Raw genomic sequence first — 27,647 nt, 5'->3', positions numbered from 1 at the left:
GTGAGTGAATAGTAGGTATCGGGGGTATTTGGATTCTAGTTCTGATGGATACTGACTCTGGGATCTTGAGCAAATCAATTTGTCTTTCTCAATCTCCTTTTTCATCTATAAAATATCGATGATAGGAATAACTCTACCTTATATGGTTTGTAAAGATCACATCAACTAAACATGATAATATATATGGTTATATATAGAGAGCAGGTTGCCTAACTGCAGATTGCTTCCACTTCAGTCCACTGTGAATGGTGCCTCCTGGAGGTGTGCCAAGTACTGTGCCCAGAACACAATGGTCACCCTCAGTTAATTGACTCTGATTAAATGAGAAAATACCTTTGGAAGGATGTTGTGAGTTGAAATACTAGAGAAATAAAAGTATAAAAAATTTTAAATGTTATAACATTGTTAACCAAATTGATGTAGTTTTATAGGATTTTCATAGCACAAACCCAAAACCTATACAAACTAACCAATTTGTCTTACTCAATAATTAATAGTACCTGTTTTTGAATCAATAAAAGAGCAATACCGTCTAATACTGTTTGTAAGCAACAGATTGGGGGCTATTTTAAAACATTGCATTTTATTCTTTTTTGTGTAGGGGAAAAAAGTCATTAGTCTGCATTTATAATCAGGACTAGCTTCCTGTAAAATTATTTAACTTTTTATTTATAGAATTTGAAATTTACAATTCTAAATACAGCAATAGTAAGGCACTGCATTTTTGCAGGAAACAAAAAGCACAATTAACATAAAGTTAGAACCAGCCACAAATAAAATATTCCAGCAAACTGTGTAAGAAAAAAAATGCTCTGGGAAGCCAATGCCAAGAAATGTTACATAGGTGGCCTTATTACGTTGGAAAGAAAAGAATGTAGAAGATTAGTAGCAGTAGTAGTAGGAGGAGGAATAGGAGGAGGAAGGTGTGTAGCAAATGATAGTGAATAAGCTCTAAGTATTAGTTACTTTTCTAAGCACTTTATGCAAATCATATTATTTAATCCTCCCAATACCTTATGAGTTAGGTCACCACTTTATATATGACATAGCTGAGGCTCAGAGAGGTTAAGTAATTTTTTTTCCCAAAATCTTGCAGCCAAGATTCAAAGGCAGGAGGATGTTTGGCTCTAGAACTCATGCTGGTAACCACTATGCACACTCCCTCCATGAAACCAATAGCCACCATCTATTGATGTACAGAATGTAGTTTGTGTATTTTTTGTGTGTGAATAATTTTGTTAATGGTACCATGGGATTTTCCTGGATCAAGGGCATGATTTAAGTAAGTAATGGACTAATTCATAGGACCCCTGGTGTCCTAATAAATCAAAACCCACTCAAGAATACCTCAGCAGTAAGCACATTAACTGTCTTCCTAGATGGATTGTTTTAAAAAATTTCCATATCTGCATAAAGTATATTACATATGATAATTTCACTTAATTGTTCTAACTTTTAATAACTGTCAAGTAGTAGATGAAGGGAAAGCAGAAAAATGGTAAAGTGTGGGTGTGGAATTACTTCACTTTTTTTTTTTTTTTAAGGCTGAGATTGATTTAGAAGTTTTGTATTTCCTGGAAGAATATCCTGTGGCTAGTAGGAATATTTGATTTCTTTAATAGATTCTCACATAGTAGGGCCTAATATCTAGCTGATTGAATTAGTATTATTCTAGGTATAGAAATAATGAAACTCCATAGTTTGTTCTTTATGAAAACATTGTCCTTCTCAGCCCTAAAACCTAACTTTCAAGTTCTAAAATAATTCTTCTTTTAAGAGGAAATTGATATTTTGGGTGGAAGGATTTGGCCAAATCTGAGATTCCCTATCATAATTAAAATAAATCTTTGAAGCAGTTTTTATTAGTTACTTTAATTCAGATAAGCTAATTCAGGCTTATTTTCTCTTAAGTTGATTTTTTTAAATAAAAAGAGATTATCTCCTTTAGCTACACCAAATGGCACCTGATTTAATAAGAATGTTCTAACTCTATAAAGTTAAAGGGAGTCAGGAGATACCTTTGTAGGAAATGTGGAGTTTGGCATTTATTGTTATACTGGTGGACTCAACCCCCACACCTTGCATCCTCTGTATTATATTTGTCTGTGGTTATCTCACCTTTGTCTTTTCTCTTTAGAGGTGAAGGGGGCTGTTTGTATAACTGCTCTTAGCTAAGTATAGAGTGGGCTAGAGCAGGGATGGCAAATACATGATCTCACGTGCATTCCCTCTCCTATGCTTGTTGCGACATCAGGTCATGGCATACTTTCTTGCGTAGCCATAGGGCAGTTTCATAATTTTCCCATCTTTAGGGAGCCAGAAGTTTCAGTGTGAGTGAAACCTATTTGCTATTCCTGGAGTAGAGAGGTTGGGATGATTACCAAAAGTTCTGTACCTGTTTTTCCTTCACATCTAGGATTTGATGTAGTGTAAGAGTAAGAGATCTTCCTTTCTTAGGTTGATGTGTTCTAGCAGTTTAGTGACCTTCAAAGCGTACTCAGACACACTTGAATTTATTGTGACAAAATTGATCCCCTCAGACCCCCTTTCTTATGGTGGAAACCTTCTTTAGATACCACCATAGTTTATTTTTTGACAACTCTCCTATAAATTTACACGCAAAAAGTTATCTTTGGTGAGGGATGGGGAATAGTTTGTGCTCGTGCAAAAGGTATGATTCATCTTTTCAAGTGTACAATTCATAATTTTTTTTTTAACCAAATTGTGTGGCTGTCACCATGACTCAGCTGTAGAACATTTTCATTCCTCCACTATGATTTCTTATGTACATTAACTCCTAATCCCCATTCCCCCAACCAAAGGCAACAATTTATTTATTTATTTTTTAGTCTTTATAGCTTTGCCTTTTCTGGATAGTTGATATAAATGGAATAATATAATATTTGGTCTGTGGTGCCTGGCTTTGTCCAGAGCATAATGTTTTTGAAGTTTGTCTATTTTGTAGCATGTATCCATAATTTCTTCGTTTTTATTGGTGAATATTACTACATTGCTAGTATGTCTTGTCAAAACATTCATCATCTGTCAGTCCATTCCACGGACATTTATGTTGTTTGCAGTTTTTGGCTATTATTAATAAATCTGCTAAGAATATTTGTGCTCAAGTCTTTGTGTGAATATTTCTTTTCATTTCCCTTGGGTAGATACCTAAGAGTGGGATTGGTATGTCATATGATAAATTTATGTTTAACCTTTTAAGAAACTTCCCAACTGTTTCCTGAAGTGGCTATACTGTTACACACTCCCATTAACAATGTATGAGGATCCCCATTTTTACATCCTTGTCAGTATTTATTATTGTCTGTATTTTTTATTATATATTCTTTTATAACTTAAAATTTTCTCTCAATATTATTTTTAAGATTTATCCATGTTGATACATGTAGCTCTTACTTATTCACTGCTATGAAATGTTCATTGTATGAATATGTAGTAAAAATCCAGCTATAATATGAAAAATGGCTTCTTCAAATTCAGTTGTATAAAATGTGGAGTTGCATTATTGTGTGGTTATTGAAAAACAGTACTACTTTTATTCATCTGTACTGTTGCAAAAGTTACAAAAGTGAAGATGGTGAAATTTATACTTTATATTACTGCTGAGACAGTCTGAATTAGTCACAGGGCAATTTTTTCCTAAGTCAGTTCCATTTGCTTCCACAGAAAATAAGAATTTTAGCTTTATCAGAGAAATGGGCAGTGAAACTACAGACTCAGAAGCCAGTCACAAAAGACCATATACTAGATGATTCTTTTCATATGAAATGTCTACAGTAGGCTAATTTATGGAGACAAAAAGCAGTTTTGGGGTTGCTAGGGTAAGGGGGATTGGAGCGAGATGAGGAGTGACTGTTTAATGGGTATGGGGTAATTTTTGGAATTGAGTAATAAAAATGTTCTAAAATTGACTGTGGTTATGCTTACACAAGTCTGTATATACTATAATCAATTGAATTATACACTTCAAATGGATGACTTATATGGCATATTCATTATGTTTCAGTATAGCTGTTAAAAAATAAGATGCATGAGCCTTTGTAGAACATGTCAATAGTATTAAAAAAAGAAGAATAAAGTAAAAAGTACTTCACAATTATTGTCAATAATTGTGGCAATATGGCATCATTTTAAGTTACTGCTTAATAAAATTTCATTGAGTAGATGTACTATAATTCGCTTAATTAATTTCCTAATAGTAACTGTTTAGATTGTTTCCAATAAGTAATGTTGTAAGTGGGATCATTGTATATATATTTTTGTGCACTTGTCTTTTCGGGATAAATTTTACAAGTGAAATTGTTGGGTCAAAGATTAAGTGCATTTAACATTTTGAATCATATTTCTAAATTACCGCTCAGTAAGATGCTCCAGTTTGCCTTTCCCCAGTGGTACGTGATAACATATGAATAGCCATACTCTTGCCACTGCTGGATATTGTCATTGTTTTTTATCTTTATCAGTTGGGAAGAAATTAACTTATTTTTATTTGCATTTCTTTGTGCAACTTGTTATGTATCCCTTAAAAACTTTTTTTTGGTTCATTTTTTGTGCTTTTTTCTACTGAGGTGATGATCTTTGTATTAGTGTGTAGAAAGTCTTTTTATATTAACAATATCTACTTCGGGTCTGTTATATAAGATAAAAATATTTTTCCAGTTTGTGTATATTTCATATTTATTTATGGTGATTTTTTCCCATTGCACAAAATTTTTAAATTTTTGCATAGTCATATTTGTTACTTTAAAACATCCATAGAAACTCGGCTACATTCCAAGGTTATAAAAATATTATTTTATATTTTAAAATTATCTTGGGGCCAGGTATGGTGGCTCACGCCTGTAATCCCAGCACTTTGGGAGGCTGAGGTGGGCGGATCACGAGGTCAGGAGATTGAGACCATCGTGGCTAACAGGGTGAAACCCCGTCTCTACTTAAAAAAAAAAAAAAAAAAAAAAAAATTAGCCGGGCATGGTGGCACGCACCCGTAGTCCCAGCTACTCCTGAGGCTGAGGCAGGAGAATTGCTTGAACCCAGGAGGCGGAGGTTGCAGTGAGCCGAGATCACGCCACTGCACTCCAGCCTGGGCGACAGAGTGACACTCCGTCTCAAAAAAAAAAAATAAATAAATGATTTTATTTCTTAGGTTTAAATTTTTTATCCATTTGGCATTCATTTTGTATAAGAAGCTAAGGAGAGATCTAGTTAACCCTACTGTCTTACAAATTTTTATCATTATCAAATGCTAAATTATCACATATCCTTGAGTAGGTCACTTTTGAGTTTGTTGGTAAGGTCTGTCAGTTGGTAAATCTATTCTTATGCTACTACTATATTCTTTTTTTTTTTTTTGAGACGGAGTCTCGCTCTGTCTCCCAGGCTGGAGTGCAGTGGCGTGATCTCGGCTCACTGCAAGCTCCACCTCCCGGGTTCATGCCATTCTCCTGCCTCAGCCTCCCGAGTAGCTGGGACTACAGGCGCCTGCCACCAGGCCTGTCTAATTTTTTTTTAAATGTTTTATTTTTAGTAGAGACGGGGTTTCACCGTGTTAGCCAGGATGGTCTCGGTCTCCTGATGTCGTGATCCGCCTGCCTCGGCCTCCCAAAGTGCTGGGATTACAGGCGTGAGCCACTGTGCCCAGCCTATATTCTTTTAATTATTATAGCTTTAAATAACATATTTTAATAACTGGTTGACTAATTTCTCTTATTACTCAGAAAGGCAGAATAATATAAAGAGTTTTACAACTTACTAGTTCATTGCATGACCATGGGCAAGTTATTTAACCTTTTGGTCCCTCCCATAGTTAACAGGAGTAATAAAAGTATCTCATAGGGATAGGGGAGTCACAGGATCAGAAATATTATCTTCTGCTTTATTAACTTTTCTCTCATTACTGGATCTTTCCCATCAATATGCTTATATGCTGTTTTTTTCCCATCTTAAAAACATTCTTTTTTTTCTTGATATGGAGTTTCGCTCTATCACCCAGGCTGGAGTACAGTGGCGAAATTCACTGCAATCTCTGCCTCCCGGGTCCCAGCGATTCTCCTGCCTCAGCCTCTCAAGTAGCTGGGATTACAGGTGCCCACCACCACACCCAGCTAATTTTTGTATTTTTAGTAGAGGTGGGGTTTTACCGTGTTGGCCAGGCTGATCTTGAACTCCTGACCTCAAGTGATCTGCCTGTCTTGGCCTCCCAAAGTGCTGGGATTACAGGCATGAGTCACCGTGTCTGGCCAAAACATTCTTTTAAAAATCTCACTTGCCCTCCCAGCTTTTGTTCCATTTCTTTCTTCATTTTGGCAGTAAAACTTCTGAGGAATTGTTTATACTTGGTCTTTCCAATTCCTCTCCTCCCATTCCATCTTAAACTCATCACAGTTAGAACAGAAGCCTGCACCAGTACCCTGAATTCATTCCGTTCTTTACCTTTTCATTAGGATAGTGTCAACACTCAGTCATTTGACCTTTTAATTTTTTTTTTCTCTTGTTGCCCAGGCTGGAGCAGTGGCATGATTTCGGCTCACTGCAACCTCCACCTTCCAGGTTCAAGCAGTTCTCCTGCCTCACCCTCTCAAGTGGCTGGGATTACAGCCATGTGCCACCATGCCCGGCTAATTTTGTATTTTTAGTAGAGATGGGGTTTCGCCATGTTGGTCAGGACGGTTTGAAACCCCTGACCTCACGTGATCCACCTGCCTCGGCCTCCCAAAGTGGTGGGATTACAGGCGTGAGACACCACACCCAGCCTTGACCTTTTAATTGTTCTATCTACATTTATTGCCTTGGTGATTTCATCAATGTTATGTCTTTAAATACCAAAGTGATCAACTTACCTCTCTTACCTGAACTTCAGGCTTATGATCCATTTAATGTGTTTGACACCTACTTTTAGCTATCTGATTGTCATCTCAAACTCAATATACTAAAAACTGACCTCCTGTTCTTTCTCTTCCAAACATATTTCACCTGTAGTCTTCCCCATCTCTGTTGATAGCAGATCCATCCTTCTAGTAGCACAGTCAGAAACAGTGGAGTCATCCTTGACTTACATTTTCTACTTGATCATTGTTGAAAGTAAGAAAGCTGCTGAAAGTTGTAGATTTAATTTATAGTATTGAACTCATTATTTTTGTAAATTTTTTTTGTTTCTTTCTATATCCATATATAAAAAGCATATAATCTACAAGTATCATTTTCCTTTCATCCTAATTTTAACTGTTACTTAATTTTTGTGTTTAATTGTATTCGATAGCAGATTCATTTCTTTTTTAAAAATGTTTTAATGTTTAATTTTTGGGGGTACATAGTATAGGGTACATGGGATATTTTGATATAGGCATGGAATGTGTAATAATCACATCACGGAAATTGGGTATCCATCCCCTCAGATATTTATCATTTGTGTTAACAATCTAACTATTCTTTTAAGTGTTTTTAAAAGTACAATTAAATTATTGACTGTAATCACTCTGTTGTGCTATCAAGTACTTAGTCTTATTCACTTTTTTTTTTTTTTTTTTTTAACCCTATTAGCCATCCCCACCTCCCCTCTATTCCTTCCTGCTACGCTTCCCAGCCTCTGGTAACCATTTTTCTACTTTCTACTTCCATGGGTTCAATTGTTTTGATTTTTAGATCCCACAAATAAGTGAGAACATGTGATATTTGTCTTTCTCTGCCCGACTTATTTTAGTTAACATAGTGACCTCCAGTTCCACCCATGTTGTTCCAAATGATAGGATCTCATTCTTTTTTTGTGGCTGAATAGTACTCCATTGTTTATATGTACCACATTTTCTTTATTCATTCATCTGTTGATGGAAACTTAGGTTACTTCTAAATCTTGGCTATCATGAACAGTGTTGTAACAAACATGGGAGTGCAGATACCTCTTTGATATACTGATTTCCTCTCTTTTGGGCATATACCCAGCAGTGGGATTGCTGGCTCATAGTAGCTCAATTTTTAGTTTTTTTGAGGAGTCTCTAAACTGTTCTCCATATGGTTGTACTAATTTACATTCCCACTAACAGTGTAGAAAGGCTCCCTTTCTCCACATCCTCACAAGCATTTGTTATTGCCTGTCTTTTGGCAATAACTATAAGCCATTTTACCTGTGGTGAGATGATATCATATTGTAGTTTTGATTTGCATTTCCCTGATGATCAGTTATGTTGAGCACCTTTTCATACTCATATTTTGACTAAAATATTAAACTGCTTTGGGATCAGGATTCAATGACTCCTGAATTGTGTGAAATAATATTAACTATTCCCAGGAATAGTAAAACAGGAAATTTGGAGTTCCTAGAAGGGTTGGGCCATATCTAATAATATGTTGTTGATTGATATCAATTCCTGTAGTATTTATAATTTTATAATTAATTTTTAAATTAAATGTATTGAGAACTATACTTAATTTTTAAAAAAGCATTTATATTTAGTGTTAGAATGATTCTAATCCAAAGTATATTATTCTACACTCTCTTAAGCATAACAAAATGCCGACCTCTTTAAGAGTAACTTGGATTGAAAGATAAAATGCTGTTTACTTCCAGATCCTTAGCACTGTTCTCTCAATGATTAACAGCATTATTATTATTTTTTTCATCTTAGAGTCTTAAGTTTTAGCCTAAGGAGAACATTTACCTGTTCTATGGAAACATATTTTCTGACCTAAAATAGGGTGAATAGTTATTTTTTCTTTTTTTGAGATGGAGTCTCGCTGTTGTTGGAGCGGGCTGTAGTGCAGTGGTGTGATCTCGGCTTACTGCAACCTCTGCCTCCCAGGTTCCAGCAATTCTCCTGCCTCAGCCTCCCAGGTAGCTGGGATTTATAGGCATGCACCACCACACCTGGCTAATTTTTGTATTTTTTAGTAGAGACGAGACTTCACCATGTTGGCCAGGCTGGTCTCGAACTCCTGACCTCAGGTGATCCACTCGCCTCGGCCTCCTGAAGTGCTGGGATTACAGGCATGGGTCACCGTGCACGGCCGGATGAGTAGTTTTTTAAATGCTTAGATAATGGATATTTCAGGAGGGTGTATTAAACCTTTTCTTATTTTGTTTCTTTTTGAATTGTTATTGCAGATGGTGAAACATGTCATTAGGAAGAAGGAAAGAATATAGACAGAATAAAAGAAATTAATTATGTTAATACTTGGAATAAAGTTATAATTGTTGGGGAAAAAGGGTGTATTATCACTATAGGCATACCTCAGAGAGATTGCAGGTTCAGTTCCAGGCCACCACAGTAAAGCAAAGATCAAAATAAAGTGAGTCACATGAATTTTTTGGTTTCTCAGTGCATATAAAAATCATGTTTACACTATATTATAGTATATAAATGTATAATAGCATTATGTGTAAAAAACAACGTATATACCCTAATTTAAAAAAAAAGCCTTCATGCTAAAAATTGTGAACAATCATCTCAGCCTTTAGTGAGTTGTAATCTTTTTGCTGGTCGTGGGTCAGTCAATGTGGATGTCTGCTGACTCATCAGGGTGGTGGTTGCTGAAGGTTGGCTTGTCTGTAGCAATTTCTTAAAATAAGACAGCAGTGCAATTTGCCATATCAGTTGACTCTTCCTTTCATGAAAGGTTTCTCTGTAGCATGTGATTAGGTTTGATAGCATTTTACCCACAATAGAACTACTTCCTTCAAAATTGAGTTTAGTTCTCTCAAACTCTGCTACTGCTTTATCAACTGATTTTATGGAATATTCTAAATCCTTTGTTGTCATTTCAACAGTGTTCACAGCATCTTTACAAGGAGCAGGTTCCATCTCAAGAGACTACTTTTTTGCTCATCCATGAGAAGCAAATTCTAATCCAGTCACACTTTATCATAAAATTTCAGCAATTAAAGTCTTATCTTCAGGTTCCACTTCTAATTCTTGTTTTGTGGCTGTTTCCACCCTGCCTGCAGTTCTTTACTCCACGGAAATATTGAAAACTCCTTCAAGTCATCCGTGAGGGTTCAAATAATCTTTTTCCAAACTCCTGTTAATGTTGATATTTTGACTTCCTCCCATGAATCATGATATATTTTTTGTGGGATTTAGAATGATGAATCCTTTCCAGAAGGTTTCAATTGACTTTGCCCAGATTCATCAGAATAATCACTGTTTATGGCAGCAATAGCTTTAAAAAGTGTATTTCTTAAATAATAAGACTTGAAAGTCAGAATTACTTCTTGACCCATGGGCTGCAGAATGGATATTATATTAGCAAGCATGAAAACAACGTTAATGTCCTTGTACATCTTCACCAGAGCTCTTGGGTGGCCAGGCACATTGTCAATGAGCAGCAGTATTTTGAAAGGGATCTTTTTTTCTGAGCAGTAGGTCCACAGTGGGCTTAAAATGTTCAATAAACCACACTGCAAACAGATGGGCTGTCATCCAGGCGTTTGTTGTTCCTTTTCTAGAGCACAGAGTAGAATTAGCATAACTCTTAAGGGCTTGAAGATTTACCAAATGGTCAATGAACATTGGCTTTAAAGTCACCAGCTGCATTAGACCTTAACAGAGTAGTCAACCTGTCCTTTGAAGCTTTGAAGCCAGGCACTGATTTCTCCTGTCTAGCTATGAAAGTCCTAAATGGCATCTTCTTCTAATACATTGAAAGAAGATACTGTATATTGTTTCGTCTACATTGAATATCTGTTATTCAGTGTAGCCACCTTCATCAGTTATCTTAACTATTCTGGACAACTTGCTGCAGTTACTATATAAGTACTTGCTTCACTTTGCACTTTAATGTTATAGAGAAGGCTTCTTTTTTTAAACCGTAGGAATCAATGTCTGCTAGCTTCTAACTTTTCTTCTGCAGGTTTCTCACTACTGTCTCTCATCTTCATGGAATTGAACAGAATTAGGGCTTTTCTCTAGATTAGACTTTGGTTTAAGGGGATGTCGTGGCTGTTTTGATGTTCTGTTTAGACCACACACGCTTTCTTCATATCGGCACTAAGGCTATTTTACTTTCTTAACATTAATGTGTTCATTGGAATAGCACTTTTAATTTTCTTTAGAACTTTTCCTTTGCATTTGCAACTTGGCTTTTTGGTTCAGGAGGCCTAACTTTCTTTTTTTTTTTTTTTTTGAGACGGAGCCTCACTCAGTCGTCCAGGCTAGAGTGCAGCGGTGCCATCTCGGCTCACTGCAAGCTCTGCCTCCCGGGTTCACACCATTCTCCTGCCTCATCCTCCCGAGTAGCTGGGACTACAGGCGCCAGCAACCACACCCAGCTATTTTTTTTTTTTTTTTTTTTTTTTGTATTTTTAGTAGAGACGGGGTTTCACCGTGTTAGCCAGGATGGTCTCGATCTCCTGACCTCGTGATCGGCCCATCTTGGCCTCCCAAAGTGCTGGGATTACAGGCGTGAGCCACCGCGCCCAGCCTGGGAGGCCTAACTTTTGGCCTGTCTTGGCTCTCAATAAAAATAGCTTTTTATTTCAAATGAGAGGCATACGATTCTTTCTTTCAATTGAACACTAAGAGGCCATCGTAAGGCCATTAATTGACCTAATTTCAGTATTGTCATATCTCAGGGAATAGGGAGGCCTGAGGAGAGAAGGGGAGAGATGGCAGAATGGCTGATCTGTGGAGCAGTCAGAACACATTCATTGATTAAGTTATCTGCTTTATTGGGTGTGGTTTGTGGTGCCCCAACATAATTATAATAGTAACATCAAAGGCCACTGATCACAGTTCACCATAGCAGATATGATAATAATGAAAAAATTTGAAATATTGTGAGAATTATGGTAATGTGACATAGAGACATAAAGTGAGCACATACTGTTGGAAAAAATACTGTATCGCACATATATATGATAGACTTGCTCAACACAGGGTTACCACAAACGTACATTTGTAAAAAAAATGCAGTATCTGCAAAGCACAATAAAACAAAGCTCAATAAAAGTAGGTATGCCAGTATTTGCAGCTTGCTTGTGGAGTTTAATTCTTTTTAGGAAATTAGTTAACAGAAATGAAAAATGACTTGGTTGAAAACTTCCTCCTCTTAAGGTAAAAGTTTGCATTCTGTATTGGGGAAACTGATTTCGTGTCAAAAACATGTGCTAGTTAGCTGTGTGTGGGTATTGTGCTGAATAGGGTGGTCATAAACCCAGTTTTCTTGGTACAGTTCCTCTGTTTGCCTGTCATCTTGCCTTATTTTTAGCCCTCATGTATTAGTTTTTTGTAACTTCTGTACAAATTATCACAAATTTAATGGTTTAAAACAACACAAGTTTTTAATTCTATAGTTCTGTAGGTCAGAAGTCCAGTATGAGATATAGCATGCTAAAGTTCAAATGTCAGAAAATCCGTTTCCTGTGTATTCAGTTTTTTGGCAAAATTCAGTTCCTTGTGATTGCAGGACCCAGGTCCCCATTTTCTTGTTGCCTGTCAACTCAAGGCTGTTCCTAGCTTCTTTTGGGGGCGTATTATGTATAAAGGTGCCACATGTTTTGTAATATGACTACTTACATCACTGTTTTACTTCTTTCTCACTAAAGCTTATTTTTCTCACATTCCTCAGTGTTTAGTAGCAAAGTAACTAGTGAGTCCTGAGTTTGTAGCATCTAAATTTGTATTGCTGCTTGTGCTTGACTCTGTCCTTACACTGTTAAACGTGAAGAAGAGGAATTAAGACAGACTTTTTTCCTCCCTCTACCTTTAGACTTTATTTTATACTAAAGAATTAACTGGGTATTACATTTATTTAAACACCTGTTACAGAAACAAATAATTTTACTAGCACAGCTGCCTTTTAATAAAGTATTTGAATGTCTTAATTTCACTTTTTTGAAATTTTTTGTTTATTAGATTATACTACATTAATCAAAGACAACAATTATGTATTTTATGTGTATCTAATGGCTAAATTACCATTTATGTCTACTCTTCAACTTAAATTTGTAGTCTGGAATTTCCCCAAAGCACAGAATATAATTTGTATTCAAATGGATTAACTTGTTCTTTGGACAGCCTAAAAAAAAGACCAATTTATGATTTTCTATTCTATATTTTAATAAGCTAAATAGATATTTGATACTTGCTAATTTATATACACTTGTGTCCTTAATTTAATAATCCATCTGCATTTAGATTTAGTAATGCATAAGATAAAACTAATGCTACATACCTCTAAAGTTAATTTCTTTCTTTTCAGTTTACAATGCCAGTTTTACACTCCATGTGCTGTCAGTGAAAATGTAGGTGGCAGACACACCACATATTTATTATCACTGAGTTCACTATATCATACAGGAAAAGTGTATTAATATGCCATACAGAAAATCTAACACACATAACCACTTAGCATTTTTAAGAACATATCTGACTTATTGGTTAGCTTAAATATCTTTTAGTAGAGTTAGACACCCACGTACAGTGAGTACATTCATATAAGTTATCCTAACAATTCCTTGTGCTGATGAATGAGCATCTCTCTTCTTTGCATATGATGGTAAAGATTATACGTTATAAAGCTTTAACCTTTCCATTGGAATTCTAAATCTTGATACAATTAAACCGTTCCCAGGGTTCTTCAGATAGTTACACTCTGGAAAACGTTTTTCTAAAGCCTTATTTTACATTTAAATTTATGTTTCATGTTGGGTCTCTTTTCTTTGAAGTTTATGTTGTTATTTTCTGTTTTAGGCCCATGGTGAAGTGGGGGGAGAGGGTGGGGACTTTTCCTGATTTCTGTTTTCCCTGTGAATTCTATGTTCTTCTGTGGGCTCTACCATGCAAATTGGGTGTGTGTATTTTTTTTTTTTTTTTTCCTAAGACAGAGTTTCACTCTTGTTGCCCAGGCTGGAGTGCAGTGGCGTGATCTCGGCTTCACTGCAGCCTCTACCTCCTGGGTTCTAGCAGTTCCCCTGCCCGGCCTCACAAGTAGCTAGGATTACAGGCATCCGCCTCCATGCCTGGCTAATTTTTTGTATTTTTAGTAGAGAAGGGGTTTCGCCATGTTGGCCAGACTGGTCTCAAACTCCTGGTCTCAGATAACCCACCCTCCTCAGCCTTCCAAAGTGCTGGGATTATAGGTGTGAGCCACCACGCCCGGCTGAGTGTGTGTATTTTTAAAAATAGGTACAATACTTGTTAGATTTTTTTTCTCATTGTAATATTTTATAGCATTTAGGAAATATAAAAATATAATGTATAATTTATATGGATACTGGCCTAAACTTGAGAGAGTAGTAATAAGAGCTAATGCAGATGTGAAAAAATACGAAAGTGAATATAATTGATATATAAAGCATAAAAAGCACGTGACAGTGTTTTTCTTTTAATCTTGTATGGGCATTTACTTTGCGTGCTGTATGGACTCAGGACTTTTTAAAAGGAAAATGTCCAGCTTTTTCTTTTAGTGAAACAAAACAGTAAGAAATTATATGTTTAAAAGTTTTTGTTTGCTCAGATATTTAGTTTTTGTCTCTCATTTATATCCTAACATAGCCTCTCTCTCTCTCTCTCAAAAAAAAAAACACCCCAGAATATTTAAAAATTGTTCTTCCTTGCAGTACATTCTAAGACCCCGCTTGTTTAACAATGTTGGGTAAAGTTTTTGCAAGCACTCCCTTTATGGGCCTGTGTTCTCCTTTTTTGAGTTATTCCTTCTGTACTGAACTCTCTTATATAGTCATTCCATTTTATTTGACTTTAGTTAATTTCCTCAGGTGTATTTATAGATTTTGTTAGTGTAGTATAATTTTCAGTCTCTGCTCTTTGTTCTTCCCTTCCTTTTCAAGATTTTAAACTATTACGTATTCACAGAGAACTCTAAAATCTATAGCTCTACTTTTAACCTCATTTTTATGTTTCCATCCCTCTGTCCCCTCACAGTGAATGTCTGGAACTGGAAGCATCGTCTTGCCGCTGTCTGTCTGCTCCAGTCAGATCCAGCCATTCTTTGTTCCTTCCTGTTATCCTTTAGACTCTTTATCTTATATCTAAGAATTCCTAGTCTTGTTCCCTCTTACCCATTATATCTCATTAGTCAATGTATTGTCTTAGTAGTTTTTGCTCCTGCCAGTTCTATACCATTCTCAAAAGCCTAGATGACTCCTCTGCAGCCTTATTCCTGGAATACTTTAGAAGTCTCTTAATTTGTATCCCTGCTGTCCTCAAATCTGTCCTATGCATTGCCATCAGATTAATCTTCCTAAAGCATTGCTTTTACCCAGACAATCTCCTGCTTAGGAACCTTCATTGGCCCCACTTTGCCTAGAGATTGAAATTTAGACTTTCCAGCCTGGTATTTAAGGTTCTCTCATAAATTTGTCGTAGTTTTTTCCTCCACTGGCCAGTAACAAAAATGCTTTCATTTTTGTCAGGATGGTCCCAACATACTGAGAATATTTTTACATTGGCATATCCTTCTTCATTTCTCAGTGTTTTGTGTCTTTTCTGCATTTTACTCTATGATGGCCTTTCTAGTTTTTTTGTTTTGTCCACCTAAAACTTAACGTACTTTTTTCCAACTTGCAGCTCTTGTCTTGCCCACTCTGTGAAGTCTTTCTGCAATGGTTCTACTGTGATTTCACCATCTTCTGAATTCCTGTTTTGCTTTGTTGCTACTCACAAAGCACTTCCTGTTTAGTATTTTGTACTATTACTTGCTTTTGTTTTTCACTTGGGTCTAAGTCCTATGTTGCTGACTGGATTTTAAGTGTTAAGAAAGCAGGGACCATGTTATATTTCTTTGAATCTCTCTTAGCCATGTACAGTTCATTACAAATGCCCACTTATTTTTTTCCCATAAATCTTAATTGGTTGCCTACACTCAAGCACCATTGATTAAAAAGTTAAACAAGAAAGGTATGGACTCAGCTTTCATGGACTTTATATTCTGGAAGAGAGAGAAAGATGCTTTACAGCTAATTTCTTAATTACCTACTTAGTTATAGTTGAAGACTGTGGTTTGTCATTTTTTTTGACAATCAGAAAACCTAGAAAATTGACTTCTTTTTTCCCCTCTGCTGTCATTGGTATTTATAATTTTTCTTAATTCACAAATAAATTTTGAAAATTATTCTTGAAAGTGTAGGTCTTCAAATGGTCCAACTTAATTCTTTTCTTCTAAATACACATCATGCTATATATCTGGGTAAATTCAGTAGACAACATAATGGAAAGAATGATTAATTGGTGCCCGACATTAAAATAATTTTAGTAAATTTTATGTCCTTTATGTGATATGTAAACTCATGTGAAATAGTTAAAAGATAATGAAAATAATTCCAAAAGGAAGATTTTCTAAACTCAAACAACTAGGAATTTTTAGTTAATATACTAAAGCTATCTTCTGTAGGAGAATAAGATTAGATTGAAAGTAGATATGTTATGCTTAGATATGTTATTTTTTTGCTTCAGTTGTTTTTATCTAGTGGCTTGAACAATGTCATATATTTCATAGGCATGATTTTTTTGAGGTTGTAATAACCATAGAAAGTTAATGTTGAAAGAATGGCAAAATATGCAGTGAAACTAAAAATTATTGTATTTGCAAATATAAAAACATAATTTACATAAATGTTATAGTTAGGAACATTATGAATGTAAATATGCCTTCTGTATTCTCAGTCTTGTAATGCCATTCTTTGTCCAGTTGGAGATGAAGAGTGATGTTGAGATGGGTGTTTAACCTATTTTAACAGCTTTAAAAAAATTAAATATCGTTGATGTAAATATGAGAAGGGAAGAGAATATTTATCTCCATTAAGTGACATAAAAAACCGTGGTAAGAATAACAGGCAGTGGGTATGCCCTAAGTAGTAAAATCCCTGAATTCAGATGCTAATTATAAGCACAAGGACACTTGCCTCCTACATACTTATATGTATATTTTCTTTAGTCAAAGTGTAATTCAGAGTTCTTGAAGTGCTGAATATGGCCTTTGTTTTTTCATTTCCCTTTAGCATACATATTAAAAAAACAATAAGACACTTCTGCTGGACTGTGATTTTGATGGATATAGGTGGAATATTAAACCAAATGCTATGAAGATAAATTCAAATGTTTGCTCTTGGATTGTCTTTATTGTGTGACTTCCCTGCTTCTTAATATTAAGAAACAAATGTTTAGTAGTAAAGGTAAAATTATTTAAACATATTTGAGTACATTTTACTTGCTTCCGGTGGTTTACCAAGGACTTTAAGGCTTAGATTGTGAAAGGATGTATTAATACTGGTATTAAGAGTATATTTGTTTAGATTATTATGGACTTTAAATTTTATTTTAGACGTTCTCTCTGGCGTCTTGTCATAAAAGTTACGTGTTGTTTTACTTCATTAGCAGTTTTAACATTTTTAAGTATCTGAGAAGAAAAACTTCCTCTGCATTTTGAACAGGGTCTTTCATTGGTGGTTTTGTAACATGTTCTTCAGTTGTTGAGAGGTGTATATAGTACAGATACCCTGTTCTTAGAAAGTAATGAGCGTTTAAGTTGTAGAGTAGTAGGAAAAGTCTAATGGACTTAAATTATTTTAAAAACTTTGTTTTTAGAAATAGAAGTAAAAGAAAGCCTTTTGTAATCTTGCTATTTTTTTTTGTTCTTAGGTATGCCTTTTATTTAGCTTTTAGTAACTTGTAATTTAAGATCACAGTTATTAGGTGTATTCCTGCATTTTATATATCACTCCCAGATGCTACAGTATTAGTTTTTATCACTGCATATTTTATGAAATGTCAGCCTTCTGTTGGCTGTTCACGCAGCATTGTTAGTGATCAAAGACACAACATAAAGGAGAGGAATCTAAACAGTTGGCTTATCTTTGTCCTTCGTTGTGACAAAAATACTCTAAAATTGCTTAATTATAAAAAAAAAAGGCATCATGTAACATGCAAAGAAATAAGTATCTTTGTGTTTTAGTGAAATAAAATCTCAGTGTTTAATATCAAGAAACATAAAGAGAATTACTATCTAATTTTACAAAGTTTTCCTTGTTAAGGAATGAGGGTAATATGTCGTGTGTAATTTTGTAATACTTTGCTAAATGACAGTGCTGTGCCTAGGAAAAGCCACACAGTGTTTAACATCATAAGAGGTTACTCAGTATAAACCCTTAATTTTGTTACACAAAATATGTTCTAGAAAAGTGGTTATTAGCTTTAGTATGTACATTAAGTTGTATATGAATCAGTTTATTAAAATATTTTCTTGAATTGATCTACTTTGTATTTAAAAACTATTTCATAGATTTAAAGATCCTTTTTTTTTCTTTATTTCAGTGATATCAGTATCAAGATAAAAGTTTGGAATGGGAGAAAAATTCTCAAAGCCTGAAAGAAAATCTGTAAGAATAAAATTCTTGAATGATTTTGATCAGCTGTCGTGTATGCCCAACACAGCAGTTGGTTTAATCAATTTTATGTTTTGGGATGGTTTTATTAAAATGAGCTGCTGCTTTCAGTAAATCATTGAGAAAGATGCTGGCTTCATACATGTCTTTTTTGGTTGGGGGCAGTGCCTACAATTGCAGCCTTGTAAGTCAGTACAATTGGAGGCAGTTCCTGGCTGCCGTGAAAGTCAGTGTGCTTCTGTGTTGGTATGGGCATTTGGAAAGACAGGTAGAACGAAGATTTAGACTAAAAATGATTTTAGATAATTGTACTTTTATGGCACTCTGCAGGAAACTGCCATTTCTAGTAAAACATAATCATCAGCAGATAATAGGGATTTAAGTGTATCTTCAGTTTTTGTGTACAATTTCTGTGTTAATGAAAGTTAATTGTTTTCTGATGGAAGAATCAAATCTTCAGAAAGTAGTGTGAAAGACATAGCCATTGGATATGAGTTAGGGGCCTCAACATTTTGTCCTGATACGCATTATACACTTACTATCCAAACTATGATCTGTACATAAACAGTATTGGTGTTACCTGAGAGCGTCCTAGATATGCAGAATCTGAGACCTAACCCCATACCTACTAAATCAGAATCTGTGTTTCATCAAAATTTCTAGGTCATTCATATGAATATTAAACTCTGAGAAGCACTGCCATAATTCAGACCTTTCATTTTCTCTGTGTGTATGTGTGTTTTAATTGTGGGGTGCTCATAGTGGAGTTGGTTATCCGTAGTTCAAGAATTGGGAGAGGAAGTGGAAACTCACACCAGAATTTTAGTGGGGGCCCAGGAGTAGACAGATAGTTAATTTAGAGCTCATAGGCTTTTGGTCTTTAAGCAATTGCAATTTGAATCAGTAGCTACTTTGTATATTATGTAGAAAGCTTCATGTCACCCTGGTAGTATTAATCAGGTGTTTTCTTTTGGCCATGGCAATATCTTCTTATGTTCACAGATACTTAAGATGTTTTCTGCCAGTCATAGTGTAGTAAACATTTCCAAAGTGTGTTCTATGGTATATTTTTTCCAGGAGATGCTTGGAGTGTAAAGATCCCATGGTCACATAAATCCGGAAAGCACTGAATACTTTGTTTCCCATAAGGGAATCCCATTATATGTTGATGTATTAAAAGACCTGAGAACCTGGTGTAATTTAGTTCAATTCAGTATTTCCCAAATTTACTAGACTATAGCATCCTTTTTTTTTTAAGAAAAAAAAAAATCTTAATTTTTTTCCTTTAACATGTATACAAACTGACTTCTTTCCACATTTATCTTACTCAAAATAAGAGATATGGACAACTTCTGAAATTGTGATGTTATGCCACATAAAACATACTTTCCAATATTGCTACACATAAATGGTACTGATAAGACTCTTGTGTACTGAAGGGGCTACACATGCAGACATTTTTGAGGATTGGAGTAACTGAGAAGTCATTTAGAACAGGGGTGCCCAATCCCCTGGTCATGGACTGGGACCAGTCCACAGCCTGTTAGGAATGGGGCCACACAGCAAGAGGTGAATAGTGAGTAGATCAGCAGCAGCATTAGATTCTCATGGGTGTGCAAACCCTGTTATGAATTGTGTATGCGAGGGATCCACATTGCTCATTCCTTATGAGAATCTAATGCCTGATGATCTGGGGTGTAACAGTTTGATTTCGAAACCATCTCTCCCCAGCTCCCTTCCCATTCATGGAAAAACTGTCTTTCACAAAGCCAGTCCCTGGTGCCAAAAAGGTTGGTGACTGCTTAATTAGAAAGTGAGCATAGAACTTACCCAGTCAGATTTGATGGATGAATGAAAGGGAGAAAATTGACGGTTCTTAGTGTTTGCTGGAAAGAGGAAAACCATGAGCAATGGGATAAATTAAACATTTCAGTTGAATAAATGTTTACCAAATTGCTAATAAAGAATAGGCTCTGTACTTGGCCTTGGGCAAACAATAGTGAAAAATATACAGTCTGCCCTCTAGTTGCTTATTGGAGTGAGCATAGTACATTCTGATGAATGTACAAGAGCTAGAATCCAGAACATAGAATTTTCCTTGTGGATTTGTTTAAAAAAAAAAAAAAAAGCGAGAATACTATATCATGGAGTGCTAGAGACAGGACACAACTGTAGTGATAGATGTCTCTGGTTAGGGGAAACAGAGGAAAGGACAATTACGGGACAGAATTTCAAAAGGTAAGATTGGGAAGACCAAACAGCTTTAGAAGTCATAGAGCTTTTGGTACTCAAATTGCCCAGGTTTGGTTAGTTGAAGTGCATGACAGTCCTCCATCACGTATTTCAGTGCTTCCTTAATTTCTGACAAAAGAAGTTGTTGCAGGATTATCTTTTATCTGTTCTGCCCCAGCTTTGGAAGCAGCCATTTCTCTGAGGAGCTCTGATTGTTTTTAGTGGGGAATAATATTAGTGAACAAGATGTTGGCACTAGTGTGTTGATTGCTACTGGGTCTTGGCTTTTAGGCCCTTTTAGAGGACAGAGGTAGGAAATATATAAGCTTTATGTATACACATGCATCTGTATTTATACATATATACACAAATGCATATTGAAAAACATACATGGACACATACATCTGCATTTTTTTTTATTTAGAGATATACCAGTTTCTCTAATTCTAATCCATCCACGCAGGTTTCTTGCTTGCTTGCTTATCATATTTATATGTCCCGTCTTTCACAGTGAGAACCTTGGCTTCCAACAGTATCAACACATTTACTTTTTTGTTCAACTAAATAATAGATCTAAAACAGTTTCAAGATTGGTTAATCATATAAGAAACAAACATACCAAAAAATGTTTGAAATTTGTTTGAAGTTCTCCCTCCTTTTTGTACTCATTCCTGTGGTTATGTAACCAAATACTGTTCTCATAATTACTTAGTTCTTTCTTTCTTATTCCTTAAGTGTGGTTATGATATTAATTTGAAATATAGTTCACCTGTATTAGTTTTCTTTCAGCTTTTGTGCCCCCTTTCTTTACATCCTTATTGATTTAATTTTTTGAATATATAGGAAATTATTTACTTTTCCAAAAAGTAAAACTGTACAAAAAGGTATACTCAGAAAATTGTCACTCCTTCCTCCCCATTCCACCCCATACTTTATAGGAAACCAATTTTATTGTTTTCTGGGCTTTACTTATTTTTATAAAGATAACGCAGAGATATTTATGTTGTCTTATTTTTCTTGTTTTTACCTAAAAAGTAGCATATATGTTCTTTTGCAGTTCACTTTTTTCATGTATCAGTATCTCTTGGAAATTACCTCATATAAGTTTGTAGAGATTTTCCTCTTTCGTTTTTGCAGGTGCTTACTACTTTGTGTGTGCCATAGTTTATTCAACCAATCTCTTATGCTTGCGCATTTAAGTAGTTTCCACTATTTTACAATTACAAATATGCTGCAATGATACTTACTTTCGTAGTTTTACAGGTGTATCTTCAGGGCAAATTCCTGGAAATGGGATTGCTGGTTGAAGGGGCAAATACTAAGCCCGGTGCAGTGGCTTGCCCCTGTAATCCCAGCTACTTGAGAGGATCCCCTGATCCCAGGAGTTCAAGGCTGCAGTGAGCTATTACACTCCAATCTGGGTAACAGAGTGAGACTTTGTTGCTAACAACCACAGCAAAAAGGTTCAAAGGGCAAATACTTACTTAGTTTTATTAGAATATTGCCCAGTTCCCTGCATGGGGGCTGTAACATTTTGCCTTCCCTGCTGCAGTGTATGAGAGTGCTTGTTTCCCTACAGCCTTGCAAACAGAGTGCATGGTGAAACTTCCATTTTTGCCAAGTGATAGGTGAGAAATGGAATTTTGGGTACATTTAATTTGCATTCATCTTTTATGTGTGGAGTTGAATGTCTTTTCATATGTATAAGAGCAACTTTCCATAGGATATTTGGGCTTTCCCCCCTCAGTTTTAGAAGTTCTTTGTAGGGATATTAGGCATTTATCTGTGATATATGTTGCAAATGTTTCCTTCCAGTTTGTTACCTGTTTTTTGATGTTGCTTCTCATGTATTTTTGTCCTGCAAAATTTTATATCTGTACTTTAGTTCTACTGAGAAAGCCTTTTCTTTTATGAATTCTTAGTTTATAGGAAGAATCCCTCTCTCCTGCTCCCTGCACTTTTAAAAAGTACTTGTAGTTTTCTTATGATTAGATCTCTGATCCATTTGCAGTTTATTTTTATGTATGATATGAGAAACATTGAATTTTATCTTTTTTTCTCGTCTGTTGTTTAAAATGACTATAACTGTGCTAATGATTTATTATATCACCTTTACAGATATTAGATTTCTATCTGTAGTGGAATTTATTTCTGGATTTTGTGTTCATTTGCACTGTTCTGCCTGTTCATGTAGCAGTCCTACACTGTTTTCATTATAGCAGCTTTGTAGTATGTTTTAATGCTTGTAGTATGTGTTAATGAGATTGTCCCCTCATATCTATTTATTTTCAGTATTTCCCAGTTTTTCTTGAACTTTTTCCATTTGAACTTCAGTATCAACTTGTCTAACTCCGTAAAAAGCTTTATGATTTGTAAGTTTGTGACTTATTGATGTTGAGATGTTCTAACCAAGGACAGGGTATTTCTTTTTCAGTTGTACAGTCCTGCTTTTCTATGTTTTAAGAATGTTTATTTTTCTTTATGTAGGTTTTGAACATTTCTGTTTATTCCTAAATATTTTACTTTTTAAAATTACTATTAAAAAGGGGCTTTCTGAAAAAATTCCATTCCAAGATGGCTGAATAGGAACAGCTCCGGTCTGCAGCTCCAAGTGTGATCAATGCAGAAGACGGGTGATATCTGCATTTCCAACAGAGGTCCCTGGTTCATCTCACTGGGACTGGTTGGACAGTGGGTGCAGCCCATGGAGGGTGAGCTGAAGCAAGGCGGGGCATCGCCTCAACTGGAAAGTGCAAGGGGTCGAGGATTTCCCTTTCTTAGCCAAGGGAAGCCGTGACAGACTATACCTGGAAAAACGGGACGCTCCCACCCAAATACTGTGATTTTCCCACGGCCTTAGTAACCAGCAGACCAGGAGATTCTCTCCCATTCCTGGCTCAGCAGGTCCCATGCCCATGGAGCTTCGCTCACTGCTAGCACAGCAGTCTGAGATCTAACAACAAGGCTGCAGCCTGGCTGGGGGACGGGCGTCCCCCATTGCTGAGGCTTAAGTAGGAAAACAAAGCAGCCGGGAAGCTCGAACTGGGCAGAGCCCAGTGCAGCTCAGCAAGTTCTATTGCCTCTATAGACTCCACCTCTGTGGGGAGGGCATAGCTGAAGAAAAGGCAGCAGAAACTTCTGCAGACTTAAACGTTCCTGTCTAACAGCTCTGAAGAGAGCTATGGTTCTCCCAGCACAGCATTTAAGCTCTGAGAATGGACAGACTGCCTACTCAAGTTGGTCCCTGACCCCCATGTAGCCTAACTGGGAGACATCTCCCAGTATGGGCCGACAGACACCTCATACAGGCGGGTGCCCCTCTGGGATGAAGCTTCCAGAGGAAGGATCAGGCAGCAATATTTGCTGTTCTGCAGCCTCCACTGGTGATACCCAGGCAAACAGAGTCTGGAGTGGACCTCCAGCAAACTCCAACAGACCTGCAGCTGAGGGACCTGACTGTTAGAAGGAAAACTAACAAACAGAAAGGAATAGCATCAACACCAACAAAAAAGGACATCTACACCAAAACCCCATCTGCAGGTCACCAACATCAAATACCAAAGGTAGATAAAACCACAAAGATGGGGAGAAACCAGAGCAGAAAAGCTGAAAGTTCTAAAAACTGGAGCGACTGTTCTCCTCCAAAACATCGCAGCTCCTTGCCAGCAACAGAATAAAGCTGTATGGAGGAAGACTTTGATGAGTTGACAGAAGTAGGCTTCAGAAGGTCAGTAATAACAAACTTCTTTGAGCTAAAGGAGCATGCTCTAACACATCGCAAGGAAGCTAAAAGCCTTGAAAAAAGGTTAGACGAATGGCTAACTAGAATAAGCAGCGTAGAGAAGACCTTAAATGACCTGATGGAGCTGAAAACCATGGCACGAGAACTTCGTGATGCATGCACAAGCTTCAATAGCCGATTTGATCAAGTGGAAAAAGGGTATCAGTGATTGAAGATCAAATTAATGAAATAAAGCGAGAAGCCAAGTTTAGAGAAAAAAAGAGTAAAAAGAAGCAAACGAAGCCTACAAGAAATATGGGACTGTGTGCAAAGACCAAATCTACGTTTGGTGTACCTGAAGCTGACATGGAGAATGGACCCAAGTTGGAAAACAGTCTTCAGGATATTATCCAGGAGAACTTCCCCAACCTAGCAAGGCAGGCCAACAATCAAATTCAGGAAATACAGAGAACACCACAAAGATACTCCTTGGAAAAATTCTCGAGAAGAGCAACCCCAAGACATATAATTGTCAGGTTCACCAAGGTTGAAATGAAGGAAAAAATGTTAAGGGCAGCCAGACAGAAAGGTCGAGTTAACCCACAAAGGGGAGCCCATCAGACTAACAGCGGATCTCTCGGCAGAAACCCTACAAGCCAGAAGAGAGTGGGAGCCGATATTCAACATTCTTAAAGAATTTTCAACCCAGAATTTCATATCCAGCCAAACTAAGCTTCATAAGTGAAGGAGAAATAAAATCCTTCACAACTAAATGCTGAGAGATTTTGTCATCACCGGGCCTCCCTTACAAGAGCTCCTGAAGGAAGCAGTAAACATGGAAAGAAACAACGATATGAGCAACTGCAAAAACATGCCAAATTGTAAAAACCATCAATGCTATGAAGAAACTGCATCAATTAACGGGCAAAATAACCAGTGAACATCATAATGACAGGATCAAATTCACACATAACAATATTAACCTTAAATGTAAATGGGCTAAATGCCCCAATTAAAAGACACGGACTGGCAAATTGGATAAAGAGTCAAGACCCATCACTGTGCTGTATTCAGGAGACCCATCTCACGTGCAGAGACACACATAGGCTAAAAATAAAGGGATGGAGGCAGACCTACCAAGCAAATGGAAAGCAAAAAAAGGCAGGGGTTGCAATCCTAGTCTCTGATAAAACAGACTATAAGCCAATAAAGATCCAAAGAGACAAAGAAGGCCGTTACATAATGGTAAAGGGATCAATTCAACAAGGAGAGCTAACTATCTGAAATATATATGCACCCAATACAGGAGCACCCAGTTTCAAAAAGCAAGTCCTTAAAGACCTACAAAGAGACTTAGACTCCCACACAATAATAATGGGAGACTTTAACATTCCACTGTCAATATTAGACAGATCAACGAGACAGAAGGTTAACAAAGATACCCAGGACTAGAACTCAGCTCTGCACTAATTGGATCTAATAGACATCTACAGAAGTCTCCACCCCAACTCAACAGAATATGCATTCTTCTAAGCACCATATTGTACTTATTCTAAAATTGACCGCATAATCGGAAGTAAAGCACTCCTCAGCAAATGTAAAAGAACATAAATCACAGCAAGCTGTCTCTCAGACCACAGTGCAATCAAATTAGAACTCAGGATTAAGAAACTCACTCAAAACCGCACAACTACATGGAAACTGAACAATTTGCTCCTGAATGACTGCTGGGTAAATAACGAAATGAAGGCAGAAATAAAGATGTTCTTTGAAACCAATGAGAACAAAGACACAATGTACCAGAATCTCTGGGACACATTTAAAGCAGTGTGTAGAGGGAAATTTATAGCTCTAAATGCCCACAAGAGAAAGGAGGAAAGATCTGAAATCGACACCCTAACGTCACAATTAAAAGAACTAGAGAAGCAAGAGCAAACAAATTCAAAAGCTAGCAGAAGGCAAGAAATAACTAAGATCAGAGAAGAACTGAAGGAGATAGAGACACAAAAAATGCTTCAAAAAATGCAATGAATCCAGGAGCTGGTTTTTTGAAAACATCAACAAAATTGATAGACCGCTAGCAAGACTAATAAAGAAGAAAAGTGAGAAGAATCAAATAGACGCAGTCAAAAGTGATAAAGGGAACATTATCACTGATCCCACAGAAATACAAACTACCATCAGAGAATACTATAAATATCTCTACGCAAAGCAACTAGAAAATCTAGAAGAAATGGATGAATTCCTGGACACATACACCCTCCTGAGACCAAACGAGGAAGAAGTTGAATCTCTGAATAGAACAATAACAGGCTCTGAAACTGAGGCAATAATTAATAGACTACCAACCAAAAAAAAGTCCAGGACCAGACGGATTCACAGCTGAATTCTACCAGAGGTACAAAGAGGAGCTGGTACCATTCCTTCTGAAAGTATTCCAATCAATAGAAAAGAGGGAATCCTCCCTAACTCATTTTACAAGGCCAGCATCATTCTGATACCAACACCTGGCAGAGACATAGCAAAAAAAATAGAATTTTAGACCAATATCCCTGATGATCATCAATGCAAAAATCCTCAATAAAATACTGACAAGCTGAATCCAGCAGCATATCAAAAAGTTTATCCACCACGATCAGGTCAGCTTCATCCCTGGGATGCAAGGCTGGTTCAACATACACAAGTCAATAAAAGTAATTCATCACATAAACAGAACTAACAACAAAAACCACATGATTATCTCAATAGATGCAGAAAAGGCCTTCAACAGAATTCAACAGCCCTTCATGCTAAAAACTCTCAATAAACTAGGTATTGATGGAACATATCTCAAAATAATAAGGGGTATTTATGACAGACCCACAGCCAATATCATATTGAATGGGCAAAAACTGGAAGCATTCCCTTTGAAAACCAGCACAAGACAAGGATGCCCTCTCTCACCACTCCTATTCAACATAGTGTTGGAAATTCTGGCCAGGGCAATCAGGCAAGAGAAAGAAATAAAGGATATTCAATTAGGAAAAGAGGAAGTCAAATTGTCCCTGTTTGCAGATGACATGATTGTGTATTTAGAATGCCCCATCATCTCAGCCCAAAGTCTCCTTAAGCTGATAAGCAACTTCAACAAAGTCTCAGGATACAAAATCAATGTGCAAAAATCACAGGCATTCCAATACAGCAGTAACAGACAAACAGCCAAATCATGAGTGAACTCCCATTCGCAATTGCTACCAAGGGAATAAAATACCTAGGAATCCAACTTACAAGGGATGTGAAGGATCTCTTCAAGGAGAACTACAAACCACCGCTCAACGAAATAAAAGAGGACGGAAACAAATGGAG

The 27,647-nt window shown here is 36.5% G+C and overlaps 1 protein-coding gene across 35 annotated transcripts in view; it reads left to right on the top strand.

Annotated features, from left to right (window-relative positions):
- The window catches only part of TBC1D5 (TBC1 domain family member 5), a 588,093-nt gene that overhangs the window by 95,941 nt on the left and 464,505 nt on the right, over positions 1 to 27,647 (top strand). For 25 of the 35 annotated variants that reach the window (XM_063703452.1, XM_063703441.1, XM_055381148.2 and 22 more), the window contains one exon: positions 18,279 to 18,343. The exons of the other annotated variants lie outside the window; for them this stretch is intronic. The gene's annotated coding sequence lies outside the window, so the exon portion shown is untranslated. The remainder of the gene's footprint in view (positions 1 to 18,278; positions 18,344 to 27,647) is intronic. 35 annotated transcript variants of the gene reach the window in all.

This window comes from Gorilla gorilla, chromosome 2 (genome assembly GCF_029281585.2).
Source record: "Gorilla gorilla gorilla isolate KB3781 chromosome 2, NHGRI_mGorGor1-v2.1_pri, whole genome shotgun sequence".
Classification (NCBI taxonomy): domain Eukaryota; kingdom Metazoa; phylum Chordata; class Mammalia; order Primates; family Hominidae; genus Gorilla; species Gorilla gorilla.
Note: the sequence above shows the minus strand (reverse complement) of the source record. Positions and strands in the feature narration are given on the sequence as shown.